General features: G+C 43.3%; 1 protein-coding gene across 5 annotated transcripts in view; it reads left to right on the plus strand.

Annotated features, from left to right (window-relative positions):
• MOB3B (MOB kinase activator 3B) overlaps positions 1-23,728 on the plus strand; it is a 250,906-nt gene that overhangs the window by 50,907 nt on the left and 176,271 nt on the right. Inside the window, exon 1 of one of the 5 annotated variants that reach the window (XM_082400612.1) lies at positions 1,442-2,654. The exons of 3 other annotated variants lie outside the window; for them this stretch is intronic. The gene's annotated coding sequence lies outside the window, so the exon portion shown is untranslated. Of the gene's footprint in view, positions 1-1,441; positions 2,655-7,034; positions 10,731-23,728 lie in introns of those variants that run through there. One more of the 5 variants, XM_082400611.1, reaches the window with a different exon arrangement.

Below are 23,728 nucleotides of genomic sequence, written 5' to 3' on the forward strand. Positions count from 1 at the left end.
AGTTTTCATGAACTGAGGTGTATGGTCACTGTCAGCGTATGTCTCAGAGTCCCAGGCTAGCCCTTCCAAGGGGGGCACCTGGCCCTGGCTGTGTGGATGTATTGATAGTTTACTGGCTGGTCCCCTCGTGAGCCCAATACCTGGATATGAGTGCCTGCAGACAAAGCCCCAGGATGCATGGGATCCTGAGTTCTGAGAGGGCAAGAGAAGAAATGCGTGGAGGGGGCATAGGGGTTGATTTGTGCAGGCATCGAGCCCACAGGGCAGGTGCAGGGCTCAGGAGGTGGGCAGGCCTGAAATGCCGCAGGAACAACCTCTGGACCAAACAGAAGGGAATCCTCCTGGGACTGCTGCAGGGGAGCCTGTAGGGTGGCCCTTTAATGTGGATGGGTTAGAGTGACTTCGGAGTTGGAGGCTGACAGCCAATAGTTTCCAAGTTCTTTATGTTTTCTATGTAAAGTAAAAATAAGCTCACAATAATGGACTTTAGTCTACTCTGTTTTCTGCTTCCCACCCATCAGCTTTGCACAGGGAGAAACATGCACTTCCTATGGTTTCCTGCCCCACCCAGGTGTTTTGTTCCACTTTGGTTTTAATATTGGTCCATTCTAACTGGAAACATGAAGACCGCCTCCTCCGCCCGCACCTGGTAGGCAGCAGGCCTCCGTGGAAACCCTGGGAGACCTTGTTGGATCAAGGGCTTCTGTGCTGTCTAGTCCCTCCGCCCTCTCTCTTCATTAGCTTGACTCTCTGAAGGTGAGCCCTTGTGAAGGACGCCTGATCACTTTTATTTCCAATCTGTCTTTGGCACCAGACAATCTTGACTTGTTGCACTTTTTCAGAAGAGCATCCATCATGAAATGCAGGTAACATGTCTCATTGGAGCACTCCTGCCCCTCAAAGGCTTAGGGAGAACTTGGCCTGAACCCCAGTTCCTGGTGCTGTGAGTTCAACTTGGCCCTTCACCCCTGCTCTGGCCCCCCTTTTCCTTCTCTGCCCCCCTCACCCCTGCTCTGGCCCCCCTTTTCCTTCTCTGCCCCCCTCACCCCTGCTCTGGCCCCCCTTTTCCTTCTCTGCCCCCCTCACCCCTGCTCTGGCCCCCCTTTTCCTTCTCTGCCCCCCTCACCCCTGCTCTGGCCCCCCTTTTCCTTCTCTGCCCCCCTCACCCCTGCTCTGGCCCCCCTTTTCCTTCTCTGCCCCTGCTGCTGAATCATGCAGCCTTCTCACTTTTACTCAGAATCCGACCTGGATTCTGAGCCTTATCCTTGTTCCATTTCTGCAAGAAATCCAATGGAAATCAGCATTTTCCTGGGCCTGTAGTTTTATTAATGATTTCATGAGAGGTGGGGGGCAGAGGAGGGGCTCACCTCAGCCATGACCAGCCCTCTGCCATGTCCCCTGCACTGCTTCACGTCCCATCAGCCCTCCGCGTCCCCTCCAGCTGTGCACGGGACCAGGTCTTCACGGCCTTCTTTCTGAGGCCCTGGGTCCTCTTCTGCCCACACACATGCCGAACATTTCAACGTTCGCCCACAGCCCACGTTAAATGTAGTTTCTGCTGCAAGAAATGAAAAGCGTGCTTATCATTTGGCTTTTGAAACTGACTATAGTTAACTCATTCAATTCATGATTGCTCTGATTTCTCAGGAGTTACGCATTCACGTGTTCTTAAAAAGTGAGACAACGTAATTTACCATATAGAATAAAGTATCTTTGAATATTAGATTTAAAAATTAACAAGTAAGCATCATATATTTATAGACATTTACTTAAGCATTTGTTAATTTGTATGCTTTTCTCTTTGTATTCTCTCTTTTTTTTTATTTAGGTCTTGGTGAATTTCTGTCTATCTATCGATTTATTTATTTATTTTTGGCTGCGTTGGGTCTTCATTGCTGCGCGTGGGCTTTCTCTAGTTGCAGCGAGCGGGGGCTACTCTTCTTTGCGGTGCGCAGGCTCAGTAGTTGTGGCGCACGGGCTTAGTTGCTCTGTGGCACGTGGGATCTTCCCGGACCAGGGATCGAACCCGTGTCCCCTGCATTAGCAGGTGGATTCTTAACCACTGCGCCACCAGGGAAGTCCTGTATTCTCTTTTAAGCCTTAGAATATTTAGGTACAGCCCGTAGAGATTAGACCGTAGGCACTGTAGCTCTGCTTTCCAGTTGGTGAGACAGCTTCAGCAGGAGGCCCGTCCACAGGCAAGAACCTCTGGGAAAAGAGTCCAGTCCCAACCATAGCTGCACCCCTTGCTGGCAGCAGCCCCGTCAGGCCAATCCATTTACCCTCAGGCCTTCTGGCATTATGATGAACACAATTGTCTTTGTCTCGTTACACATATTTTTGCAGAGCCCAACTAAGTTTAAAAATAGCCACGAGATGTATTCCTCATACAGGGATTTCATCAGGCACCTTAAGCAACCTTTAGAGAATGCTTCACTTGGGAGTGGGCTTGGTCTGCAGTGTGGACGGGGAGACTACAGGAATCCTGGCAGGGGCAGCAGCTTGGGCAGAGGTGTGGAGACAGGGGCTGCAATAAGCCGGGTCTGAAAGGCCTTGGAAGCCACGCTGAACATTTGGGACCTTACCTCACAGGCCATGGGGAAGAACTGACATTCCAGGAACTGGCTCAAATAACAGACTCAGAGTCACATAAGGTGAACATCCTTGATTCTTCTTTTCCCTTCTCTGCTTCCTCCTCCATCCTTTCAGGTATCTTTTAACATCACTATTTTTATTAACAGGTAGATGAGCCCAGGTATCCAGTAAGCCCCAGAGGAGACTTGGTGTGAGCAGAACTGATGGAATAAACATCCAGACATTATCTGGAGTTTTCAGTCACCACTGGTGCTCCGTGTACTTTATGTTTGGATTATTCAGTGTTTTTCCCATCCTTTAATGTTAGGTCTCTTCAGCCAAATGATAAGGTTGAACAGGGTGGAAATTACAGGGTGTGGATCACAGTGGGTGTTTAGTAGAAGCCATCACTTCCATTTGTGCTGCAAAGGCTTCCAGAGGTGGCTCTTTTTTTCTTTTGTTTTATGTCTTTGTTTCTTCATTTTATTTATTGTGCTTTTTCTTTGCTTGGTTGCTTGTTTCATTTTATTTCCTTTTCTTCCATTCACTGAGTTAATAGCATATTCTTTTTTTCTTTTCAAGAATTGCTTCTTTAAAAAACTAATAGCCTATGTTTAAAAATCAGATTTCCCATAAAACTCAGAATTTCCAGCTTTGTTTGAAAGTTGACATACATAGCACTGGGCTATATTCCCACATGGCAGCAATCCATGAGAACAGCCTTCTTCAGACAGATATTCTCTCACCAGTTTACCCCAGGCCCCACTATACTCTGTTGTCTCCCCTGCCCTGAGGAAGTATCAGTTACCCTTTCATTTGAGCTGTCGCTTTCCTGTACCTGCTGTTTACTCATTTATGTGACTTCGCCTGCCCCAGGAGTTGTTCAAATTTACCATTTTTTTAACTGGAAAATGTAATGACCTTGCATTTGTCATCGTTACTGATATATTTTAATTCATGTCTGCCAGAGTCTTTTGTGCTTTCTATTTGTCCCCCAAGTTCTATGTTTCTTTTCTCTTTTCTTGTCTTCTTTTGGCTTGACTGAGTTTGTTGTCTCACTCCACTTTTTTTTTCTGTACCACTCTGAAAATTATACCATCTGTTTTTTATCCTTTTAGTGGCTAACCTAGTAATTATAGCTTGTATCTTTTACTTACCAAAATCTAAAGTGATCAATATCTTTACTTTACTCTGAACAACACCTTTCCCATGTCTGCCCCCTCGTATGCTAGTCATTTTGTATATTTTAAGTCTATATATTTCTTTTCTTTTAAAAATCCCACAAGGTATTGCTTCTTTTATTCTTCTATAGAGTCAATGCTTGTATTGATTTGCCTATATATTTACCACTTTCTGTCCTCTTAATTTTCTTATAGCTTGGGATCTTATATCTTGTATCTTCTTGTATCCGCTCAGTTCCTTCTTCTAGCTTCTTTTATATGTCTTTCATCTGTGATCAATTTCCTTGGCTTGAACTACAGTCTTTAAATTTCCTTTAATGAGGATCTGCCCATGGCAAATTCTTTCTGATTTTATTTATCTGTACACATCTTATATGAGTGTTCTTTTTTTTCCTTTTCCTCCCCACTTTTACTTTGGAAGTTATACATTACATTTCTTCTTCCCCATCCCCACTTTCATTTCCCCTAAAATTATAATATGCATGCTTAGCTTTAAAAACTTTTATTCTTCAAAATTGCTATTCTTCTACCAAACAACACAAGGACCTTAAAATACTTTAAGGTAATCATACTTCCATATTATTGCTATCTAATATTTTAGTTCCAAGTTGTTTATAACTTCTCCCCTCCATTAATCTTAAAAAAATTTAAATAGTATGGGTGTTTATAAATTTATTATTTTTATTATCTTCTTTGCTCATTGTTTATCTTACTTTGTTCTTAGTTTAATTTACTTTAAATTGAAATGTACTATTATTATTTAATATTTTTTTTCAGGGAGCCTCTGTGAATTGGATATTCTTTTTTTTTTTAACATCTTTATTGGAGTATAATTGCTTTACAATGGTGTGTCAGTTTCTGCTTTATAACAAAGTGAATCAGTTATACATATACATATGTTCCCATATCTCTTCCCTCTTGTGTCTCCCTCCCACCCTCCCTATCCCACCCCTCTAGGTGGTCACAAAGCACCGAGCTGATCTCCCTGTGCTATGCGGTTGCTTCCCACTAGCTATCTATTTTACGTTTGGTAGTGTATATATGTCCATGCCACTCTCTTGGATATTCTTTTCTTTGTATAGATATGTCTTTATTTCACCCCCATTTTTGAGCAGGAATTTAGTTATAGAATATTAGTTTGGCATTTATTTTCTTTTACCACTTTGAGTATGTTATTCCAGTATCTTCTTGCTTCTGTGTCATTGATGAAAACTCCTGTGCTGATCTAATTGCCATTATTAGGTTGGTAACCTCTTTTTCTATCTGGTTGCTTTCATGACTTTCTCTTTGGTTCTGAGGTGTGTGTGTGTGTTTCTTTTGAATCCTACCTGGGACTTGTGATGGTTCCAATGAACATCGCAGGTATTACTTTAATTCTGTTAAATTCTCAGCCATTATCTTTTTAATATTGCCTATCCTACTTCTTCCTCCTGGAACTCCAACTAAAAGGATATTTTATTTTCTCAAATAAAATACTCTCCATGTCTTATACTCTCCATGTCTTATTACCTCTCTTTCACATTTTTCTATTTCTTTTTTTTTCCTCTCTCTACTACATTATGAGTACTTTCCTCAGACCCATCTTCCATGATACTGGTTCTCTTTTTAGCTGTAGCTAGTATTCAACCTAGCACTGTATTTTTCATTTTAAAATTTCTATTTAGTTCTTTTTTTTTTTCCCAAAGCTGTCCTTTCTTTTTTCATAGAGGCTGGTTCTTTCATTATAGTTTTTATTCCTTCTTTTACTTTAAAAATACCTTTAAACATATTTAGTTTCTAGTTCCATCAGATTATTCTATTACCATCAGTTCTTGCGGTGCTAATCATTCTGCTTGTTATGTATGTGGCCTCTCCCTCTGACTGGTTTGTTTCTTTGTCTGGTTTGTTCAGCAGGACTTGTTTATTCTGAAGGAATCTTATGAGTCCTGAGTTATGAAAACATTTCTACAGGGCAATTTGAGTTTGCTTCTGCAAAGGTTTCTCTGGTCCTGGGAACATTTTTATCGTAATTTATCAGCTCAGGATTCTTGCACAATTTAAACAGTGTATATTTGGGTATCACACTTGTACACGGCACACGCTTGATATTTTGTGTTTTCATGAGATACGTTTTTTTCACCCTGAGACTAGGGCAGAATACACACTTACTGGCCTCTTTCCTGAGTTACTAGGGAGTGGTGGTAGTTTTTCTGGTCCTACTTTCATGTAGAGGCAGGTTTTCAAGAATTCTGACTGTACGCAGTTATGTCGGCTCCAGTCCCCTACCTTGCTTGGGCCCAGGCCACATTACCTGTCCTCACCTGAGCATTAAAATTCCGCCCCAGGCTCCTATGCAGCTGTATCCAGATTCAGCCCCGCTCTGGGTGAGTGCAGCATTTGCTCTCATGCCTCCTGCTTTGGCTTTGGATTCTCTCTTCATTTATGGCCTGTGTTTTTAAAAAGTTATATTTTATAGGTCTGTGAGGTACATTCTCAAGATGGTCACACTAGATTATGTTTTATATATGTTTGGAACTGAAAGAAGATCTAGGTGATTTTTATATGATTTTTAAAATATATTAATTTATCACAAACTATTTTTGGCTACCTATTACGAGCCTGGCTTTGTTATAGGTGCTGGGGTACAACACTAAACAAAACAAGTCTTTGTGTGGTTTACATTCTCAAGGGGAAGACAAAACAAACAATAAATAAAAAGATACAGTAAAATCAGAGGGAGCTATGAAGAAAATAAAAGCAGGATAATGAGAGAGAAAGAGAGACTGGGTTGGGTGGAGTTTGCTATATTTAGGACAGCAAAGGAAGCCTCTCTGAGGAGGTGACGTTTGAGCAGAGGCTTACATGAAGTGGTAAAGAGTCATGCTGATATCTGGGGTGTCAGTCTGGGTCCTCCAAGAAGTAGACACTAACGCAGGATTAGCCGTGCAAGGGATTTATTAAAGCAACCCCTGTGAACAAGACCAGTGTCCAGTACAAAGTGCAAATGTGAGTCTCCTTTTTCAAAAAATAACTTATTAAGGATTTCAAGTCAGGTACAGCAAAGAATTCAGTCCAGTTCAGGGCCTTTCTGAGTACTCTGTTCAGACTAGGAGGGAAGATGGGGAGAGACCTGGTGAGAACCTGGGAGTGCTGTCAGATTATGATGCAAGTCTGAGACCAGGTGAAGAGGAGAGGGGAGGACAGAAGGTTGAGGGGAAGCCTCCTAGAGTTCTATGCTGTTCTGAGAGAGTTTGGCAAGGCTGGGGGAGAGCCCTTGAGCCAAAGTCCCCTATCAGGTGAATTTTTCATCTCCCAGGAATAGGCTTGCCTTGGCAATATTGCCCTGCTCAGTCACTGACCAGGAGTAGATTGTGGACAGTATGACTTTATCACAAATGCAGAGATGGATTTCAGAGCACAGTAGCCATGACTCCTGGTCAGTTATGCTCCTTGTAAGTTGGATGGCTGTGAAGCACGTCCTCATGGCAACCACACTGGGTAAAGAGCTTTCCAGGAAAAGGGAACAGCCATTGCAAAGGCTCTTTGTTATGGGTTGAATTATATGCCCCCAAAACTCATATGTAGAAGTTCTAAGCCCCAGCACCTCAGAATGTGACCTACTTTGGAAATAAAGTCATTGCTGATACTTTAGTTAAGATGAGGTCATACTGGACTAGGGTGGGCCCCTACTACTTCATTAAGACTGGTGTCCTCATAAAAAGAGGAAATTTGGAGACAGACACGCCCATGACAAGAACACCATGTGAAGGTGAAGGCAGAGATCGGAGTGATGGTGTCTGCAAGCCATGGACCACCAAAGATTGCCAGCAAACCACAGAAGAAAGGAGAGAGGCATAGATGAGATCCTTCCCTAGTGCCTTCAAAAGGAGCATGGCCCTGCCAATGTCTGGATTTCAGACTTCTAGCCTCCAAACCCATGAGACAATAAATTTCTGTTATTTAAGCCATCCAGCTTGTGGTACTCTGTTATGGCAGCCCTGGCAAACTAATACAGCCCTGAAATGATAATAAACTTGGTGTGTTGTAGAAACATCAAGGATGCCAGTGTGGACACAGCAGATAAGTGAGAGGGAGACGTGTAGAGGAAGGAGAAATATCCAGGGCCCAGATCTGTAGATCATGACTTTGTGAACCAACATAGCAACTCTGGTTTTTACTTTGACTGTGATAGAGAACTTTACAGGCTTTAGAGAGGGGAGTGGCCTAGTGTCATTCATATTTTTTTAGTATCACTCTGGCTATTGTCTGGAAATAGATTGCAGAAGAGCAAGGGCAACAAGTCAGGTCCATTGCAGCTGCCCGAGAAAGAGAGGATGGTGGCTTGGATGGGAGAAGTCACTGTGGAGGTGGTGGGAAGTGTGGGAGGGGTGGAAATTTGAAGGTAAACTGTGTAATTTACTGATGGATTAGATGAGCAGTTAGAGGGAAATAGAAGAGTCAATAATGCTCTCTCCTTTCTTTTTTGCTTTTGTTTGTTTGCCTATAGCGACTAGATAACTACAGTTGTTATTTTCTGAGATGGGAACACTGCATGAGGAGCTTGTCTGGAGATTACAGGAATCAAAATCTAGATCTCTGCTATGAGTTAGAAGTCCCACGTTGTTTTGCAACTTGCTTTTTCCTTTTCGTGGACTTCTTTCCATCTCAATACAGATATATTGCCTCATTACATTTTGAGGGCTGCCCAGTAGTATTTCTTGTATGGATGTATCATTCTTGATTGAACTAGCTCCCTCAGAATGGACTTTTGGGTTGTTTCCCTTTTTTGTGTGTGATTGTAAACGATGATGCTTAAAAGTCATATTATTTATCTCTTGCCGCGTAACAAGTCACCCCATAACTTGGTGGCTTAAAAACAACTACGTATATTATCTCCCAGTATCTCTGGGTCAGGAGTCAGAGCACAGCTTAGCTGAGCTCTCCAGTTCAAGATCTCTCTCAAGGCTGTAGGCAAGGTGTAGGCTGGGGCTAGTCATCTCAAGGATACACTGGGGAACGATCTGCTTCTGAGCTGACTCAGTGGTTGTGGGGAGGATTCAGTTCCTGATGGAATGTTGGCCTGAGGGCCTTCATTCCTCACTGGCTATTGACTGGAAGCCACCCTCAGTTCCTTGCCGTGTGGTCCTCTCCAAAGGAGAGCTCACAGCATGGCAGCTGGCTTCATCAAGGTAAGCATGCAGAAGAGAGTGGAAGAATTTGCAAGCAAGACGGAAGTCACAATCTTTTATAACCTAATCTCAGCAGCATTCTCCATCCCTTTTGCTGTATTCTATTCACTAGAAGTAAGTCAGTAGGTCCCTCACTCAGGCAAAGAGGATTATTCAAGTGTCATGGATACCAGGAGGATTACTTAGATCGTTGGGGGCCATCTTAGAAGTCTGCCTACCACAAGAGCCCCCATATTTGTCTTTTGAAAGATTGTTAAAGGTGGGTTTGCTGAATGAAGAAGTATGCACATTTTAAAATTCCAAGTATAGGGAGTTCCCTGGTGACCTAGTGGTTAGGATTCCAGGCTTCCACTGCCGTGGCTGGGGTCGATCCCTGGTCGGGTAATGAGATTCCTGCAAGCCGCATGGTGTGGCCAATAATAATAATAAAATAAAATAAAATAAAATTCCGAGTATAACACTATAAGATTTCTTTTCAAAAGTGTTACTCCAGATTTCAAAGTTCATTTTGATGGGACTATTTGCTATTGCCTGAGAGGGACAGATTGTAAATCCTCAAAGAGCCTTTGCCAGATTTTGTCAGGAGTCTCTCTTCCCTTCCTGTCTTCCTTTTTCTTGCCCCTCCAAAATTTCCCACAACAGGAAATAGCTGTGTGTCTTGTCACAGAATTGATAGGAAGGTTCTAACCAGCAGGTACATGCCATTCCCATCATCATGGCAACTAGTCTAGGGTATGCTGACCTGGGTATGCTGCCATTGAAAAACGTCATTGCCTTCACTTGTTTGCTGGCTTGTGTGAGGTTTTTTCAGCCAGCCTTGGTGAGAGAGATGAAAAAGTGATAGACAAGGGGAGGGTAGATGGGGCCAGTGAGGACTATGGAAACTCCACTTGAATCATTTCTTCTACATCCTCTGTCCTCAGGAGTTTCTGGTAGGCCATGGAATGATGAGGTGTACATTTATTTCTTCATTAGTCCGAAAGCACCTTTACTTAAAAGGACCCTCATGTTTACTTGGATAGGTTGGGGGGAAAGCCAATATCAGGAGAATTGCTTTATCTCCTTCCCACACAATTTTAGGTGGCTTTATAAAATTAAGTACATTCTAAACTGAGACTATTATAAAGACCAAACAAAGGTGTTCCAAGTGTAGATGGCTGCCATCAGGGCGGGTGCCCCCGTGGAAAGCTTAGGCTCTCTTGGCAGCTTCTCAAATGCATGCAGAGGTGCCTTCCTCCTGTGAGCAAGGTGGGCTGGGATGCGGAGCCGGGGGAAGTACCAGACCTCTGATGGTGTTAGGGGACATCTTGATGGGGCCATCATTGACCTTCCCTGTTTGTGGCTAGCCCCTTGGCTGGAGAAGGGACTGGAATTCCCCACGCTCCGGCCTGACTTCCCACTTTCAGGTCCCCACAAGCCACGAGGCCCTCTTTGGATGTAGAACAGTTTAGGGACCTAGCTCTCAGGGCAGCAACTCCATCTCTGCTTGTGCCGCCCGCTTGGAAAGCTTCTCATACTGGACAAACTGAGAGCCAAGGCCCTGCCTCCTTCCTGTCTGGGCCCTCCTGCGAGCCCGGTGCTGCATGAGCGAAGCTTAACAAACCTGGAGTGATTCCGCCTGCTGGGGCAACACTGCCCTGCCCCTCTGCCCTCCCCCCAGGCGCCTGCGCAGGATGTGATCACGTTTCACAAGATCACTCCGCTAGATGAGAAAAACGTGTGGTTGACTCGGCACAGCGAGCTCAGTCCTGTGGATTGCACTCCCTGCAGAAACGAGAACCCGAGTGGAGCGGCCTTTCAAACTGAAGTAGATCAGGGCTCCTTGGCCATCCTTGCCCTGCTCTGTCAGGTTTTGTCTTTTTCTAGAAACCCCGCTGGGTTCAGGCAAATTAGGGGAGAGGAAATTAGGCCCGGCTCATTGCATAATCACTCTCAATTTCTAGGGTCTGGGACCAGCCATCTTGTGATTTAAAATATAAATACTTGCAAACGGTTTCTATCTTGATCAGTTATGTAAAAATCTGCGTTTAAGATGTGCTGAAGTGGCTATCAGATGTGTTTCCTTTTTTAATGTGACAGTCTTCTTTTTGTGGAACTCTGTTTTTCAGTCTTTGACTATATTAAGACTTTTATATATATATATATTTAACATCTTTATTAGAGTATAATTGCTTTACAATGGTGTGTTAGTTTCTGCTTTATAACAAAGTGAATCAGATATACATATACATATATCCCCATATCTCTTCCCTCTTGTGTCTCCCTCCCACCCTCCCTATCCCACCCCTCTAGGTGGTCACAGAGCACCGAGCTGATCTCCCTGTGCTATGCAGCTGCTTCCCACTAGCTATCTGTTTTACATTTGGTAGTGTATATATGTCAGTGTTACTCTCTCACTTCATCCCAGCTTACCCTTCCCCCTCCCCGTGTCCTCAAGTCCATTCTCTACGTCTGTGTCTTTATTCCTGTCTTGCCCCTAGGTTCATCAAAACCTTTTTTTTTTTTTTTAGATTCCAGATATATGTGTTAGCATACGGCATTTGTTTTTCTGTTTCTGACTTACTTCACTCTGTATGACAGACTCTAGGTCCATCCATCTCACTACAAATAACTCAATTTCGTTTCTTTTTATGGCTGAGTGATATTCCATTGTATATATGTGCCACATCTTCTTTATCCATTCATCTGTCGATGGACAGATAGGTTGCTTCCATGTCCTGGCTACTGTAAATAGGGCTGCAGTGAACATTGTGGTACATGACTCTTTTTGAATTATGGTTTTCTCAGGGTATATGCCCAGTAGTGGGATTGCTGGGTCATATGGTAGTTCTATTTTTCATTTTCTGAGGAACCTCCATACTGTTCTCCATAGTGGCTGTATTAATTTACATTCCTACCAACAGTGCAAGAGGGTTCCCTTTTCTCCACATCCTCTCCAGCATTTATTGTTTCTAGATTTTTTGATGATGGCCATTCTGACCGGTGTGAGATGATACCTCATTGTAGTTTTGATTTGCATTTCTCTAATGATTAATGATGTTGAGCATTCTTTCATGTGTTTGTTGGCAATCTGTATATCTTCTTTGGAGAAATGTCTATTTAGGTCTTCTGCCCATTTTTGGATTGGGTTGTTTGTTTTTTTGGTGTTGAGCTGCATGAGCTGCTTGTAAATTTTGGAGATGAATCCTTTGTCAGTTGCTTTATTTGCAAATATTTTCTCCCATTCTGAGGGCTGTCTTTTCGTCTTGTTTTTGGTTTCCTTTGCTGTGCAAAAGCTTTTAAGTTTCATTAGGTCCCATTTGTTTATATTTGTTTTTATTTCCATTTCTCTAGGAGGTGGGTCAAAAAGGATCTTGCTGTGATTTATGTCACAGGGTGTTCTGCCTATGTTTTCCTCTAAGAGTTTTATAGTGTCTGGCTTTACATTTAGGTCTTTAATCCATTTTGAGTTTATTTTTGTGTATGGTGTTAGGGAGTGTTCTAATTTCATTCTTTTACATGTAGCTGTCCAGTTTTCCCAGCACCACTTATTGAAGAGGCTGCAAGACTTACTCTATATTTTTTAATTGACTAAAATTAGTGAGAGAAATGTTTGTGGTTATGCTTATCAGGGTTTTTATAGATTGCTACATCACCTTCTTCCAAAAGGAATTTGAGTCATTTAGCCCTTATGTAAAATCAAAAACTCTTTAAACTCAGGGAGTTGCTTTTGGCTGTTTTTTTTTCCTTAAGTATAAAACGCAGTTTAAAGAAAATAAAATGCAGTCTAAGGCAATAGGATCAAACACCTGTTTTGGTCTCTTGCTGGGCGGTAGGCGGGTGCTGTTTTTCTAGGAGTGGTGGCTGTGTTTCTGTTTTTCCTCTTCTTTCTTTGAACAAATAGAGGAAATCTCTAATGGAGGATTTCTCAACGAGACATACTGGTGAATGTAGAATCTTAAATGAAAAAGGAGTCAGTGGATGTGGCTTCTTGGCCTCTGTGCTTGGACCAGAAATAAAGCAAGTCCTCACCGCAGGCATTTGGCTCAAGGCCTTTGTTTTCCGCCGTTGGCCTGAGCAGCACACGTCTCCGAGCAAAAGTTCCCCACGCCTTTGGAGGTTTTTAAGGGCCTTTTTTTTTTTCTTTAAACCTGTGCTTTCATTGTTTTTAAGAAGAGTGGTGTTACCCTCACTTGTCATTAAAGAATAGTGTGGGAAAAATAAACAAACCTACCCAAAAAATAAAACAGGAAGAAGAAAAACCACTCCCCTAAATGAATGAAAAAGTTTATACCCGTCACCCTTTTGTGGGGTAACTGTTTCCATGCAAGTTGGTTTAGAAACTTCAAGAAGATTTTTTTCTTTTGATTTCTTTTTGGGTTGTCTTCTATTTTTATATTGTTGGCAAGTCTACACATTGTGGTTACATAAGAAAGTCAGAATTAAGATATTTGGTATTGAAACAGCACCCCTGGACTCAGGATGAGTTTTTCTGGTACTGCCCTGAGAGAGTTCGAATTCGTATCATAATAGGCATAAATGTCCAATCAACACAGGCTTTCTGACCGCCTTCTCCATGTGGTCCCTGGAGAAGCCTCCTAAACGGGGCTCCTGCCCTCCTGAAAGGCTCCTGTGCCTAGTGACTGGAAGGTGTCAGAGCATCAGACCTGAGGAGAAAGTTCCTGCTGTTCCTCGTTTCCAGAACTGGTCAAGGCGGGTCAGCCTTTTCAATAGCCACTGCCATTACTGAGTGCCTACAGTGTGCTAGACCCACTGCAGACATCTTTTCACCTCCTGTCTTATTCCATTACCACCACGATCCTTCGAGGTGTAATCTAGTAAGAGTGTGTTTATAAGAAGAAGGAAGGTGGAAAGCCTATGGAGTTTGCTGTCCAGAAGTGGGGACGCATGTCTATATGAATAAGGTCAAGAAAGCGTTATGTTAATGATAAGAATTAAAAGCTAGTGCTTATTACAAACTTACCTTGTGCCTGGTGCTGGGTCAAATGCTTTCTTTGGATAATATCGTTTAGCTCTCATAACAACACTAAGAGATAGATAATTTTATGAAACTAAAGTTTAGCAATGTTATATAATAAGCTCAAGAGCCCAAAGCTCTGAAAATGGTAGCCCTGGTAGTCTGATCTCAGACTCACTGACTTCACCACCAGTCTGTACCATACGGGGGCCCACAGACACAGAGCACAGGAGGTGGTGAATCTAACCAGGCTCGCCATCAGTGGTGTAGCTGGTGGACCAGTCAGGGGGAGAGCCGCGCTCTCTACGCTCAGTGTGATTTCAGCTAGCCCTCCTTTCCCCTAAGGACTTTTTCTGTCGTTCTTATTGCTGGACCTTCAGTGCTTCAGGTGACCACATTTCTGTCCTACCCATTCTCCTCAATAAATGGCTGTTGACCCATGTGGACTCCATGGTAAGCCAGGCCTAGTGTGTGAAACTCCCCAGCTCAGGGAGTTCTCAGACACTGAAGTGCATCAGTCAGTACATGCAAAGTGAGGAGTGGGACCCGAGGGTCTGCATTTTAAACAAGCACCCAGGGTTATCTTGGTCTTCCTGTTCATTTCTGAGGGTGCCCAGGAGGCCCAGGGAGAACTGAATAGTCAGTGGACAGACGGTTCTGGGCAAGTAGAGGTCATATTTATTTTCTTCTTCAGCAGTCACCCACCTCTACCAGAGTCCCCAGGGCTCAAGAGGGGAAAAATGAAAGAGAAAAAGAACAAACGGGAGGCAGTGCAGGGGAACAGTGGAGAACACAAGAAAAGCCAGTCAAATCCATAAACATTTGTTGAGAATCAAGTGTTCAAAATGAGCGCAAGGAAGGGGGAGGGGCAATATAGGGGAAGGGGAGTAAGAGGTACAAACTATTAGGTATAAAATAAGCTATAAGGATATATTGTACCACATGGGGAATATAGCCAATATTTTATAATAACTCTAAATGGAGTATAACCCTTAAAAATTGTGAATCACTATATTATACATCTGTAACTTATGTAATACTGTACAGCAACTGTACTTCAATAAAAAATAAATACATAAATAAAGGGAAAAAAATTCCCACAGCAAAAAAAAAAGGATGAGCAGAAACAAAGGTGAGATCTGGGAAGGGTCAGGCGAGGAGGCAGAGGGGTGGGCTGAGCCTTCCCCGACGCGTCAGCTTGGGTTTGAAACTTGTCTTGATGAACCTGCAGGGGCTGCCAGATGGGTGGGTGGGCCCTCATGGTAGATGGGCGGGGAGGTGGGGGTGAGGTGTGAGAATAACGAATGGTCCAGACTGTTTGGCACAGAGGAACAGTTACACATTCAAAGCTTTGGGAGCAAAGGGGTAACAAGAGTCAGTTCTAACAGTATAGTCAGGAGAGGCTGCTTCGGCGGGGGGTGACAGATATCTGGGTCTTGCAGGCTGAAGACTGACTGCAGGTGGGCAAGCCTAGGAGAGGACTGGGGCAGAAATTTAGTCCCTGACAAGTGCGGTGGGCATTAGGGGTCAGGTGAGTCATCTGATTCGTAGAGCCACACCTGAAGGTCCTTCAGGGCCTGTTGAGGGTGGGTAGACTAAGAGTGAGGGCCCTTTTGCCTGCTTCAACTGCAGAAGAGAGAATTTTTCTCTATTTTTATATAAATGTGTCCTGCATAAGACTTCATGTGGGGAGAAAAGTCTATGTTGCTTAAAAAAAAAAAAAAAAAGACTTAATAACTACCAGGGGAATTAAAAAAAGCTATATATATAATATATACATACACATGTATATATTATATATACACACAGGTATATATACTATCTATACATAAAAACATATGTACGTGTGTGTATATATAATATGTGTGTGCGTATATATATATATATATAAAAATATATATGGTTTGTGTTGAAGTGTTGAAAGAGATAGTTTTTGTGAACTTGGGGGCAGTTTTGAAGGGCAGCTAGGTGTCAGGTCTGCATAAACATTTAAGAGATTCCTGCCTTAGTGGAAAGAACACCGGCACCGAAGTTGAGGCTTTGTTTCAGTTCCAGTCTGTCCTAGGTGTGGGCCTCTCCTCACTTTTCTGGGCATTAGGTGTGTTTGTTTCTGTTTTTGTGTTTAATACATTAAGAGGTTGAATTGAATTAAGTGATTTTCGAGGCTTCTTCCCGCTATGAAACCTCCCAGCAGTGATCTCGCTTGCAGGCCTCCCCAGCATATGCATGGGGTGGGTGGCAGGATCATGCTTGAGGAGCATGAGTTTAAGGTATCGTTCAGGATGATCTAAGGAGACAGTTTAGGGGCCAGGATGCCTGCTGCCACGTCCCTCTGAAAAGGGCAGCAAAGGGTGGATGCAGCAGAGGCAGAAGCTTGGGGATGGTCACCAAAGTCACAGAAGTAGAGTTGGCACTAAAGGAGGTGATGTGATACGTTTTCTTCTTATATTTAAAAAAAAAAAAAAATTCCCCAAGCTGCTTGCTCTCCTCTCTTCCCCATTATTTTTCTTTTGAGGTAGATTTTTTAAACTTAATTTTTAAACAAAGCACACAGGTAAAGACCTTTGCAGCACCATGTGAAGATGGTTACAGAGATCTACAATGAGTTTTGAAACATTCTTTTAAGGCTGGGCATCCTTCCAGAGGAGCTGACTTTTCGGTGGATGCTGGAAAATGAAAACGTGGGCACAGTTTAGATTGGCCTGGGGAACTGCACATCTTGTAGCTGCTATTGATCTTTGAATGAAGTATCTGTGTTCTGAAAAGGTTTCTCTTGTCGATCATCTTCTCATCATGATTCTGGGAGCGTGGCCCTCTCACCTGGAGAAGGAACTGTTGTATCTGTGCACCATTTGATTAGCAATAATCTAGACACACAGTTCAACCACACAGCTTACTGAGTTTCTGTCTGTGCCCCGTCCTGCGCTAGGTCCTCGTGCTGCGATGAAGTCTAGGGTGGGATCCTAGCCCTCCCAGACCGATGGAGGGGCCAGATGTGTGAGCACAGGGATGCAGTGTAATGTGCGGTTACCATGTGAGTGTGAGAGAGAGGTGGGTGCAAGATGCGGAAGTCACAGGGCAGAGATGGTGAGCCGTCCCTCTCTTCCTTCCTCTCTACCTCTTTCCCTTCACTATACCAGCGGTTGAAGTTAACCCAGAGAGAAGCTTGAGGCCGTGAGGCTGGGCAAGGGAGAAGCCTTATCTGGGTGGAGGTGTTTAGATTCCCCGTGGAGAAGGCTGGCCATACACTGTTCCTGGATGGTAGCCACCTTCGACCTGGGGCTGTCACGCCCGGTACTCACTGACTGCTGGGGAATGTTGAGAAACACCTCACAGAGGAGAGAGGGTCCTCTGTTAGCATTCTCACTGTCCCTGGCTGTGGCTGCACAGTATGTGGGAGAGATACTGCCTGTGATGGGTGGTCTCTCTTGTCTGAGTCAACCCTTGAGGAGACTATGCAGGCCTGGTGTGCAGACACAGACCTTCTGCAGATAAATAAGTTATGTCTTAAACAGGGCCGGCCTTGCATTGATGTCGTAATGCAGCTCTACTAAAAAACAGCTACGTTGGGCTTCCCTGGTGGCGCAGTGGTTAAGAATCTGCCTGCCAATGCAGGGGACACGGGTTCGAGCCCTGGTCTGGGAAGATCCCACATGCCGCGGAGCGACTAGGCCCGTGAGCCACGACTACTGAGCCTGCGCGTCTGGAGCCTGTGCTCCGCAACAAGAGAGGCCGCGATAGTGAGAGGCCTGCGCACCGCGATGAAGAGTGGCCCCCGCTCGCCGGAACTGGAGAAAGCCCTCGCACAGAAACGAAGACCCAACACAGCCATAAATAAATAAATAAATAAATAAATTAAAAAAAAAAAAAAACAGCTACGTTTGCATAGGCAAGCCTGTAGGCACAACATGACGTTGGGATCTCCATAAGGGCCCCCGAAACAAATAATACCAGTCTTCTCTAAATGGCTTCTGCAGAAACTGATTGAAGCAACAACAGATCAGCCTTACTGCTTATAGGACATAGCTGTAGGTCTGTTAGTGAAATTTGTTTGCTTACATCGAAACCCTAGATTTACCCCCCTTTTCCCATGCAGCTCTGGAGACAAGGGGCTTTGGGGAAGCAGCAAATAGCACACTCCCTGAGGGCAGGCATCTCTCAGGAGGGAAGGCTGAGCCAGCTGGGCATGTGCCCAGTTGATTCTTCTCAAATTCACCAGTTACATGACTTAGTACCTCCACTTCCCCCGGGGTAACGTTAGTACAAGGACAGAGAAAGGCCAGTTGTGTCCTTAGGGGAAATTCTTCCTGATAAAAACCAGGAACGGGGAAATGGAGCTCTCCTTCAAACTTTCCAAGATTTTGTACAGTTTTGAGGGTCACGTCTTATGGAGAAGATGTCAAAGAACAGCCCAGGTTATGCTTGGGACCCCTATTGATCATGAAGCCACTTGAAATCCAATACTATGAGAAAGCTGGGTTAATAAATGTAACATTTGAAATTTGTCTATCTTTACTCACACTGTCTCACTTATTCCCCCAAACACGCTGTGATATTGCGTTAGTACCCTCATTTAACCAAAGAAGAAACTGAAGCACAAAGAGGGAGGGTTTAGCCCAGGAGAGTAAGTCGTTAAGGGGCAGAGTCTGGACTCAAGCCCACGTCTTTCTGACTCTAAAGGTAGGGCTCTGTGCAGTCCTCCAGGTGGCCACGTCGTTTACAATTACTTGTTTGATTCAGTTTTATTTCAATCCTCTTTTTTAGTTGTGGATGTGTTCAGGAACGTAGAGAGGATAGCATCATTTCTTATTTGTCTCAGTTTTATCTCAGCATTATCCTCCTGTCCATCTGTTTCCCCTCTCGAGTTGAAAAGCTCCCAGGTAGATGTTTGTCTTTTCTCTCTTGAGAATTTCTGGGGATGCAGCCTAAATCCTCCAGCCCGGATCACTGTTTGATAACAGGAGTAACGTTGTAATCAGTTGAGAAAGTTATTCTGTTAACCAACGCACAGAGATCATAGCTGGGTTAAAACCAAACGTATTGTAGTAAATGTAAAGCATTTAAAAATTCTAAATGAGAAACTTTTATATTCCATTCAAAACAAGTGTTTGAGAGATTAATGGGAGGGCATGCTGCATGTAATTTGCCCTGGTATATCAAAATTCATGAAATAATATTGCACTAGATTTTATTACATGCAGAAATACTGGAACTTCTTCACAGTATTAAACTAAGTGTGTTATAAGTATTAGGGAATCTTTTTTTTAATGTTTTGTTTGTTTTATTTATGGCTGCGTTGGGTCTTCGTAGCTGTGCGCGGGCTTCCTTCTAGTTGCGGCGAGTGGGGGCTGCCCTTCATTGCGGTGCGCAGGCTTCTCATTTCAGTAGCTTTTCTTGTTGCACAGCTTGGGCTCTAGGCGCGCAGGCTCAGTAGTTGTGGTACACGGGCTTAGTTGCTCTGTGGCATGCGGGATCTTCCTGGACCAGGGCTCGAACCTGAGACCCCTGCATTGGCGGATTCTTAACCACTGTGCCACCAGGGAAGCGCAATTTTGGGGAATCTTGACTCATTATCAAATCACTTAGATTAATATTATTTCCTTTTTCCTGAGAATTAGAAGTCCATCCAAATCAAGCAAGAAGGAAGCATTTGATTTCTTTCATCATATGCAGGGCTCCCATTGCCACCCCTTCCCCTTACTCATAAACACACATTTGCATCGAACTGAATCATTTTCCATTACTCATATCATTTCTTGGTGTTACGTCAAAAGTCACCATGTCAGTAACGATATAATGGTTTTCTATTGATGAAGTGCTTCCACAGGAGATATCTCTTTTAATTCTCACAGTAACCTTGAGAGGTAAGCACCAGGTGCTTACTTTTATTTTTTTTAATTTATTTTATTTATTTACTTTTGGCTGCATTGGGTCTTCGTTGCTGCACACTGGCTTTCTTTAGTTGCCACGAGCGGGGGCTTCTCTTGTTGCGGTGCACGGGCTCTAGACGTGTGGGCTTCAGTAGTTGCGGCGTGTGGGCTCAGTAGTTGTGGCTTGAGGGCTCTAGAGCTCAGGCTCAGTAGTTGTGGTGCATGGGCTTAGTTGCTCTGTGGCCTGTGGGATCTTCCCGGACCAGGGCTCGAACCCGTGTCCCCTGTATTGGCAGGCAGATTCTTAACCACTGCGCCACCAGGGAAGTCCTTACCTTTATTTTTAAAGAAAACAAAACTGAGGCTCATAAAGGGTGTCTTTTCCAAAGATATAGCCAGTCAGAGTCATTGCCAGGACCTGACTCCAGACCACAAAAGTTCAAGAAATACGTATCATTGGGGGGTGGCACATGACCGTGTACATAGAACTAGGTCTGTGTTTCTCCCATCCTCTTCCCTAACCCCCTTAGGTGTGCCATAGAAGTTCCTCTGGTCTTTTTTGTGAGCTACCTGTCTAGAGAGGCAGTCTAAATTAGGGTTGAGAGTTTTAGAGTCAGCTTGGCTACTTACTGTTTCTATGACCTGGGACAAGTTTTACTCTCACTGTATCTCAAGTTTCCCTGAGTATAAAATGGGGACAATAATACCTAACTCATAATTTGCTATTTAAATAAATGTTAGTTATTGTTACTATTATGTAATTAGGTTGAGTAGAATTTTAACCATTCTAACATTCTAATTGGCTGTTTGCTATCTCAAGAATCTGACTCTCTGTTAAAACTTGAGTCATAATATGATTCAAAGGATGATTACGATGATGGCAGCAACCACATTACTCAGTGCCTGCTGTGTTCCAAACGTTAACCAATATGCCCTCTGGAATTCCCTCAGCAACCCTGCAGATGCTATGTTCTTAGCTACTGGGCTATATTGCCTCCAAATTTTGCCTGCAGTTGGTGTTAGTTTTACCCATCCCACCAAGCTTAAAATAGTATTCTTTTGAAAATTAGAAATGTATTTTCCAATTTCCAGTCTTCTAGCGCATTTTGTGCTCTCTAACCCCCTTCAAAGATCTCTTGCAGTGGTTCCAGATGTCATACATAAATTTCCATAGTGCCAGGGATAAAAATTTTCCAGACCCTGAGACTCAAATTCACTTAGAGTGCCTAAAAGTAAATAAGTCTGTTGATAGTTACAGGAACCAACTTCCTTGAATTTGAATGTTTTTCCTTTAAAGCAAGACTTTTCCAAGAAAGAATTGGCATATCCTGTCTCAAAGAGAAAGAAGGAAATGGTAATTGACAATGACCTTTATCCCAGTATCTGATGGAGGTTCTGAGTGACATCACACCAGCTGGTATGCATCTTTGCTTTAAAAAGTAAAAATACATTTTTTTATCTGCCTTATTTTTTTATTTCAGCAATTAAATTAGCTCTATCTGTAGTTACCTCCTCATCCTCCATTTCTCTGCTGCCACCTGCCTAAGTATTATGGTCTCAAGTCTTAAGATTTTTTTTCTAACCACAAAAATATTCTCTAGTTAGGTGAAAGATTTGGAAATAATAGAGAGCAAGTGGTTACTAACTTGGAGAAGTTTTTTTCTTTTAAAAATTATTAAAATAATTAGGATGCCTTTCATAAATATTAAATGGGTCAACTGAGCATTTATCTTGCAATAATTTTGCTTTCACTATTTATTTTTAAAACTGTGGTAAGATTGAATCAACCCTATTCAAGGTAGAACCAATGATTTGCCATCTCCCTCATTACTGGGAATCTAAGCCAGTCTCTACTGGGCTCAGGAAGGACTTTATTTAAGAGACCTTTAGTCTCCGTTTTTTGGCTGTGTTGGGTCTTCGTTTCTGTGCGAGGGCTTTCTCTAGTTGAGGCAAGTGGGGGCCACTCTTCATCGCGGTGCGCGGGCCTCTCACTATCGTGGCCTCTCTTGTTGCGGAGCACAGGCTCCAGATGCACAGAGACCTTTATTCTCTTTAAGAAAATATATTTTTAAAAGTCTGTCTTTTCTTCAGCACAGTGTGAGTATATGGTAAATTTAACCACACCAAGTAAATCCCACCCTTTTCTTCTCTTTCTTTTTTTTTTTTTTAAAAACTGTGAACTAAGCAAATAGGTCTTTTTTTTCCTTTTTAGAAATTTATTTATTTATTTATTTATTTATTTATTTATTTATTTATTTATTTATGGCTGCGTTGGGTCTTCATTGCTGTGCGCGGGCTTTCTCTAGTTGCAACGAGCGGAGACTACTCTTTGTTGCAGTGCGCGGGCTTCTCATTGCGGTGGCTTCTCCTGTTGCAGAGCACGGGCTCTAGGTGCACAGGCTTCAGTAGTTGGGGCGCACGGGCTCAGTAGTTGTGGCTCACGGGCTCTAGAGCGCAGGCTCAGTAGTTGTGGCGCACGGGCTTAGTTGCTCCTCAGCATGTGGGATCTTCCTGGACAAGGGCTCGAGCCCATGTCCCCTGCTTTGGCAGGCGAATTCTTAAGCACTGCGCCACCGGGGAAATCCGTAAATCCCACCCTTTTCTATCCTTCCACTCTTTTTACTCTTTCTTACCACCAAGTGTCCTCTTCTGAATGGTGATGTTTTGAGTCTGTGAAATGAAGAATCCTTGTGGGTCTCTGCTGTAAACACCTGTGCATTGATCAATCACTGCTGTTGCTGCCACTGCAGTATACCAGCTTGCATGCAATATTTTCATCTTTGGAATATTTACTCCTGTTTTTAATGCTAGACTGTCCACACTGGTGACTAAAATATGCAAATGAAACAATGAGAATGCAACTTGAATGGATATTGAAGAGCTAGAAATTGATGGGGAGTGATGGTTATGCAACGGACTTCTGTAAGGCTGCACCTGTTTGTACTGATTCATCTGTGTTCAGAAATAACCTGGGCATTTTAAAGCTCTGAAATCATACATGCCTTTGAAGATTAAAATGAGGCAACACTGTCTCTCCCAACTAATCTACAGTGTAACAGTATGGCAGCTCAAAGTTGAGGAGGTAGATTAGTTGGACCAAAAAAAAAGAAAAAGGCAAGATGGCTTCTCAGGCAGGAATCTCTCCAATTTTTGGATTGTTTTGTGAGCAAAGATAGTACCGAATGACTAAGCAGGAGTGAAACACTACATAAAGGTTGATAGAGTCACATTTTTAGGCACAATCCTTTTATTGGAGCCTGAGAAGGTTAGGTGATGTTGAATTTATTCACACACACACACACACTCACTCCTCTAAAATAAAAACCTAATCTACTTTTATTCAATATTTGGAGTGCGAGAGGAGGGTTCCATGGACTATTCTAGCCATAAAGAGAAAAAAATAGTGGGAAGATAATAAATCAGGTGAGTTATTCTTTAATTCTGAAGAGCTGGAATTTTAGGTAACACATGGGAAAGAACAGCCCATTTGAGAGAGAAGTTGGACAGATGTCTTGACTTTTCAGGACAGCCCAGCAGTTGGTAATATCTGACCTCAGTGTGTAGGCAGTGAACTTACAGGTTGAGGTAGAGTCCCCAAATAATGAAAGATAGGAGGTCCAATTTGGATTCACTTTTGTCGTTTCACTTTGATGCAAAGGGTTCTTCATTCACTGTCACTTATTCATTCATTCAGCAAACATTCAGTGAAGTCAGCTCTGTTCCAGGCACCATCCTAGCTCCTGGGACCCCAGCAATGAAGATGGCATGGACTCCCTCATGTGGGGTCCTTCTGGGGCCCCCATTTTCCTCATGGCCTTCCTGTAGTGAATTGCCCTGCCAGCTGGTCCTGCCAGGAGGAGTGCTTCATCCCACAGAGGAGACATTAAACCTCCTTTCCCCGACTAATATCTCTCTGGTCCCTCTACTTTCTGTCCTGCCTGCCCTTCTGTACCTCCAACGTCTCTAGAGGTGGTCACA

Source organism: Balaenoptera borealis (assembly GCF_965194805.1).
Source record: "Balaenoptera borealis genome assembly, chromosome: 8".
In the NCBI taxonomy this organism is placed as follows: domain Eukaryota; kingdom Metazoa; phylum Chordata; class Mammalia; order Artiodactyla; family Balaenopteridae; genus Balaenoptera; species Balaenoptera borealis.